Source organism: Macaca fascicularis, chromosome 8 (genome assembly GCF_037993035.2).
Source record: "Macaca fascicularis isolate 582-1 chromosome 8, T2T-MFA8v1.1".
In the NCBI taxonomy this organism is placed as follows: Eukaryota; Metazoa; Chordata; class Mammalia; order Primates; family Cercopithecidae; genus Macaca; species Macaca fascicularis.
In genome coordinates, this window is record NC_088382.1 from 86,389,036 (window position 1) to 86,395,467 (window position 6,432).

At 38.0% G+C, this 6,432-nt stretch overlaps 1 pseudogene; it reads right to left on the minus strand.

Annotated features, from left to right (window-relative positions):
* Window positions 1-4,335: 4,335 nt before the first annotated feature.
* On the minus strand, window positions 4,336-5,010 carry LOC102140194 (large ribosomal subunit protein bL9m pseudogene; annotated as a pseudogene).
* Window positions 5,011-6,432: the final 1,422 nt, after the last annotated feature.

Sequence of the window (6,432 nt, forward strand, 5' to 3'; positions counted from 1 at the left end):
CTACTACCCTTAAATAAAAATCAGGGGAGTGTTATTCATAACATAAGCAGGAATACATAGATATTTGGGAAAGCTAACTGCTAACACAAGTTGGGGAGCCATTTTGAAAATAAAATGTTTAAATTAAAAATCCGTAATTCTTTTCAAACCTAAGCTTTATTTATCCATGGAAAATCCACTTCTGGAGCCAGGTAAAGAAAGGTGTTATGCAATGTTAAAATGGGATCAGTTTGTGCAAATGCAGCTGAGAGATCAGAAAAACAAGGACTGAAATATACCATTGAACTTGACAAGGTGGAAGTCTGCGGTGATCTTGTCAAGAGTAGCATCCAAAGTAGAGGAAATGCAAGCCTGATTGGACAGTTTTGTGGGGAGAAGAGAAGGTGAGTAAGTGAAGTCAAGGCTTGATAGATTTTGTTTTAAGGCAAACAGAGAAGTGAGACTAGATGATAAGAGGAGATTTGGAGGTTTCTTTTTCTTAGCTGAGTAGTGTTAGAACATGTTGTATTGTTGCAATTTTATAAAATCGGTGAGAAACTGATGAGATGGGAGAGAGGAGAGTCAGGCATGAGTACCAGAAACCAGGAGGATCCAGTGCACAATTAAATTTTGTAAAAAACCCTTAGCCTTTGAAGAAAGAATATTTCACCCATGTAATCAGAAAACAGGATAAAAAAGGTCGAGTTGATAAATTTGGATAAAGTGGTACTTTTAATGACTTTTATCAAATTATTTTACTGTTAATTTTTCACATTGAGGATTTTAATTCATCTGGAATTGTATTATGGTGAAAGTTAGGGGTCTAATGTTATATTTTTCCAGGTAGATGGTCACTTGTTTCAGCATCATTCCCTGGTGCTTAGGAATGCCGCCTTTATTTTCCAGGAAGCTCCCTCATCTTTAAAGGTTTATTTCTGTGTTGTGTGTTCTGCTTTTCTCATCTGTTTGTGACAAATTGCACTATAGTAATTAGTATAGCTTTATAGTAAGCTTTGACAACTGATCAAACAAAACATGGCTTATGATTTTTCTACCACATTGTCTTAGTCATTATTTTTAATCATCTAAGTATTGTCTCTATGTTTTTCCATTCTTATTTCTACTATTGTTTAATTATACATAATTTTCTTTGATGAGACTTGCCAGAGGATTTTCCAATTGCACAGTTTTGCTTCTAGTTTTGACTTTTTGGTCTATTTAGTAAAAGTTTCCAGTTTTATGTAATGTCTATTTTTTTTTAACCTGTTTTGTTTCCTCTTTCAAAGTCTTTCTCAAAGGGAAATTTTTAAATCACATGAAATCAAACTATAAATGACAGAAAACAAAATTATAAACGTGAAAAGTATTCCATAATATTAACTTTTTAAACATCTCAAGTGTAAATCTTTTCAAAATTAGTAAGTGGACTTTGTCACATTGAATCATGTTAGCCAGTTGGTCTGTGATCAGTCTATATGGAGGTGACCATATGATCTTAAAGAGCAACAAAACCCACCTTTCTCCAAAAACGTCTTCCCCAGGTACCCAAACTTGGCATTGCTCATTCCTATACAGACTAACATCTAACTATATTGGCCCTGGTAATCAAATACCAATAGCGGTTGCATCTTTCAGCAACAACCCTCGACATTAAGCATTCCATAACAATGACTGAGGAAGCTGTTTCAATATGCAAATTCAGAAGGTCCGATGTGGGGATCTAAGAATCTCAAATTTAAATAAGCATTCTAGTTTATTAAAATAGCCATTCTAGAACCTCTCTTGAGAAATACTGCTGTAGAAGAGGAAAGAAGAGCCCTTCATTTACCTGGAAGTGATCTCAGAGCTTGCTCCCTATTAGCACCACAGTACCTTACTTTCTATTAGTTGATAATATAAGCAATAAGACAGGGATATCTCAGAGGAGAAGGTATTGGGGTAATGGCACCAGGCAGGAAGTAGTTTTGAGGGTGCCAGGCTAAAGAAGGATACCAGTCAATTGAGTCTCATGCAGCACTGTCCAATAGAACTTTCTGCAATGATAAAAAAGCTGCATATGCACACTGTCCAACAGAGTACCCTACTAGTCACATGTAGCTACTGAGTACATGAAATGTGGCTAATTCAACTGAGTAACTGAATTTTAAATTTTACTTAATCATTTTAATTAAAATGTATATAACCCCATGTGAACAGTGGTTATCATATTGGACAGCATAGGTTTGGAGCTTTGCCTAAGGCTGGGATAGAGATAGTGAAAAGAAACTTCATGCTAAATTAAACAATTTCTAATTTACAATTTTGCCAAAGGTCAAAATGGTTCTTTGTTATTAAGAATCATAGTATCAGATCTTGATATCATGCTAGCAGGGAGAGTTGTAAAACTGATAAAATGTATTTTACTAATAGTTCCTCTATTATTCTGCCAGTCACATAAATTGCCTTCAATTCAGAAGTTATTGAGATGTATTTTCAGGAAATCTTGATGACGGTTGGCAAATGATAGACAAAAAAAAAAAAAAAAAAATTGGTGGTAAATATCCTTAGTACTTGCTTCCAAGTCTTTCAAGCTAAATTTTCAGTACACATTGAAAAATGTATTGTGAATTTAGAGAATTGAAAAATATTTTTGACTGAGGAAATTTTATTAATAGTGATGGCTAACACTTTCAAAACACTGACCACATGCCAAAGAGTAGACTAATGCTGTATGTGAATTGTTTAATTTAACTTAGACAAAACCATGAGGAACACATTGCTATCAATCACATTTGGAGATGGAAGAATCAAAGATCTGAGGAGTTCAGTAAACTGCCCAAAGCAGCACAACCAGTCAAATGGAAACCATGACAAGAAGCAAGGTCTGTTTTCCCCCAGAGCACCATGGTGTGCTTCCTCTTTCTATTTAAATCTTGGGGGTCTTGAGTCTGACAAAAACTTCCCTCCAACATTTAGTATTTTTAAAAGTCAGTTCTACTGTATAATAATAAAATAATAAACTTGAAAATGCTAATTGTTCATTAATTCCAAAACGTCTACCGAGCACCTGGGCAAGTTTGGGTTCGTGATAGTGAATCTGAGATAGGTTTGAGAGTTTGAGAACTTGAGAAAGAAGCTGGAGTTCCTGAGAACAATCCTGAGATAGTTATTAAGGAGGAGAGATGGGGTGAGGGAGGAAGGGGAGGAGACAGAAGCTATTGAGTTGTATGAGGATAGGGTCAACATGGACTAAAAGGTCAGTGGTATTCCCCTGGTGGCTTAACCCAGGCATATTTTTAAATCAGACATAGCTTGTGCTTAATTTAGTCACTTGACTGCAATAGAAATCCTCCCTCCTTCCATTCTCTCCACTTTAAACCTTGTCAAATTTCACTAAATTCACTAATGTGAGTGGGAGTGTTGCTGGTTGGTTGGTTGGTTAGTTAGTCTTGAGAAAAGTGAGAAAATTTGGCTTTACTGATCAGAAAGAGAAACCTGGAAATATGAAGAATGCAAAATTATATCCCCGCCTGACTCCCACTCCAATAATTCACATTATGTTATTTCTAAAATTTTCTCAGAGCATAGAATTTTGGGTTCAAGTCTATCTTATCCTGCTCTTGGCTTGTAGGAAGGCCTCAACTGAGATCCAGATAACGTTTTAATTAAATATATATTTATCATTACAAACAGGATGAGATAGCTACCTAATTGCTGACCGTAAACCCTCTGACTGGTAGATGCAGACTGGCCGTCTTTTCTAACAAAGCATGACATTCAAGTGTCAGAAGAGACCCAAAGGTTATCTAGTTCAATCTCCCCTTTGATCCTGGAATTCCTCTAAAACTTCCCTACCACACGATTGATCGTTTGTTTTTTTTTCCTCTTGAATTCTTCCCTTGACAGAGAACTTAATAACTCCTGAAGCAGCTCATTTCACCTAAGAAACTTAGCTTTTACCTGTAGTCATCGTTTACTTATTTATTATTTTTTTAGGAACATAATCTCTTTATGTCTGCTTGAGATACATATGTTAGTTTAGATGATGAGAATGAGGAAAATACTGGAGACAATGTCTAGCTCCTGTGTTTGTCCCAATAAACTCCAATGGAAAAAGAAACTAAACAGGATCTGGATAGTTTCAGTCTATTGTATCCAGCTTATCAAATCCACAGCCTGGTACTTCTGGAACAAGGCTGCCCCAGGGATGACGGTTAAAGATGAAGATGGCAAATATAAGGAATTCAACATGTCTATGCAGGGCAGTCTGATGTCTCCATACGTTTTCTAAACTTCCATATTTGGTCAGAGCTGGGAGTGAGAGCAGGGTGCTTGCCTGTTTCGGTCCCACTGCTCCTCTGATTCTGCTTTGCTGCCTTAGAGGAGAACAGGTTTAGATCCTCTAGGGGCTGGTGGGGCCATGCCCTTGGCAGCTTGCTGGGCTAACCAGTACTTCTAGCTTTTGATCTTGGGCCTCTCCAAGTTTACCAGAGACACAGGTACCTTCACAGTACCAAGTCCATTTACCATCACCTCACACCAGTACTTGCCCCACCGAGTGAGGGACTCTCCTGGTAACTTAAATGTATGTGAGGTGACTGCAACACCAAGATTCTTGAGGAAGTGGTGGGCAACTGTTTCAGGGTTCAGCTCCTGTTTGATATTGTTCTTCATCCCTACCTCCAGGTGACAGTTTTTTGGAAATGTCACTGTTGCCTCACCTGCCTTGGTCTGGATCTTCTCTAACTTTCTTCCTGGTCTCAGCAATTTCTCCTCTTCAAACAGCTTCTTGTTTTCAGGTGATGCATATACAGCCAGTCTCTGAGGAAGGAGTTGATTCCGGTCCACAGATTTCTTTACTGAGACCAGGTCACCCCATACTCCAAGTGTCCACAGACTGCATGAAAATGACCTCCAGGCTTTCTTTGGGCCAGTGCCTTGTGTCCTCCACCAGCTTATTAATGTGGTGTCATTGGTGCAGGCGCAGCTTCTGGCCCTCCCCGGCCACCGGTTCCTTCCATCCACCCAGCGCTCCACGATGCCCAGGGCCATGACAGTCCCATAGTCATAGTTTAATCCTTTGGAGCCATATTGAATGACTGAAATTTCTGGCCTAGATGATTGTCAGCCTTTTCTGACTCTTCCCTTCTCCCATCCCGGGTTACACATACCCAAAATCAGCAACCATTTCCTTAGGACATTTTGTGGGAACTTTAGTCATCCTGGATGCTTTCCCTGGAAGAATTTCCCGTTTGTCTGTAACCTTTAAAGTATGACACCCACACCCAAACATAATTCCAGGAACGCTCTGACCAACACAGTATAGATCCAGATTATCACCTCCATCTGAATGGACACATCATTGCAGTAACATGAACTATATTTTAGTCATTCTTCGACAACAGTTATCAAATGGCTTAAGGGTAATGTGCATTTTAATCTATGTTGCTACTTAACTCCTATTTTGAATCTGTCTTTTTTTCCTTACATTCTAGAAGATGGTCTTAAATGCATAATGGAAATCACAGGAACTTCAAAGTTAGAGATTTTCCGTATGCATATAGCCTACATCATTTTAACCCTCTGTTTTTAAGAAAGTGATGTAACTTCTCTGAGACTCAGTTTCAATATTTGTTTAAGAGTTGGATAATGTCTAGTTGTTTAGTTTTGTTTTGAGGCTTAAATGAAATAATATATGTAAAATAACTAGCATGATGTCAAAGTACAGATTTTTCTGTTGTATGGCATGTTATCTTGGCCCATGTCCTAGTCCCTAGCCCATTAACTTTCTTTTTTCTTTTTTTTTTTTTTTTGAGAGAGAGTCTCACTCTGTTGCCCAGACTGAAGTGCAGTAGCACAATCTTGGCTCCCTGTATCCCCCACACCCGGGTTGCAGCAGTTCTACTGCCTCAGCCTCCCAAGTAGCTGGGATTAGAGGCATGTGCTATCATGACCAGCTAATTTTTTAACTTTTAGTAGAGATGGGATTTCACCATGTTGGCCAGGCTGGTCTCAAACTCCTGACCTCAGGTGATCCACCCTTCTCAGCCTCCCAAAGTGCTGGGATTACAGGTGTGAACCACTGCATGGATCTCATGATCATCATACCTTACCTAATTTAAGGTATTTTTCCCAGGATTTCAACATTCATGAATTCTAACATGCTTTCAAGATTTTCATCCTAACAAGACAATGCAAATAGTGATGTTTTCTAATAAGAAATTTTTCAAATTGATGCTAACCCATATTTTTACTAACCAAAAAAAGTAGGCAAAATAAAGCTTCTAGAATTTAGCAGATCAGAAAGACATTCCCATGTACAAGACAGTTACCTAAAGACTGCATAGTTGTAACATTACGTAGAATTCAAATGTTTCCTAGATATATTCTTCATTTAGTTTATATCAACTCTTTGTAGCAGACTGTAAAGATATCATCATCTCTGACCTTAAAGAAGTTCACAAAAATAATAAG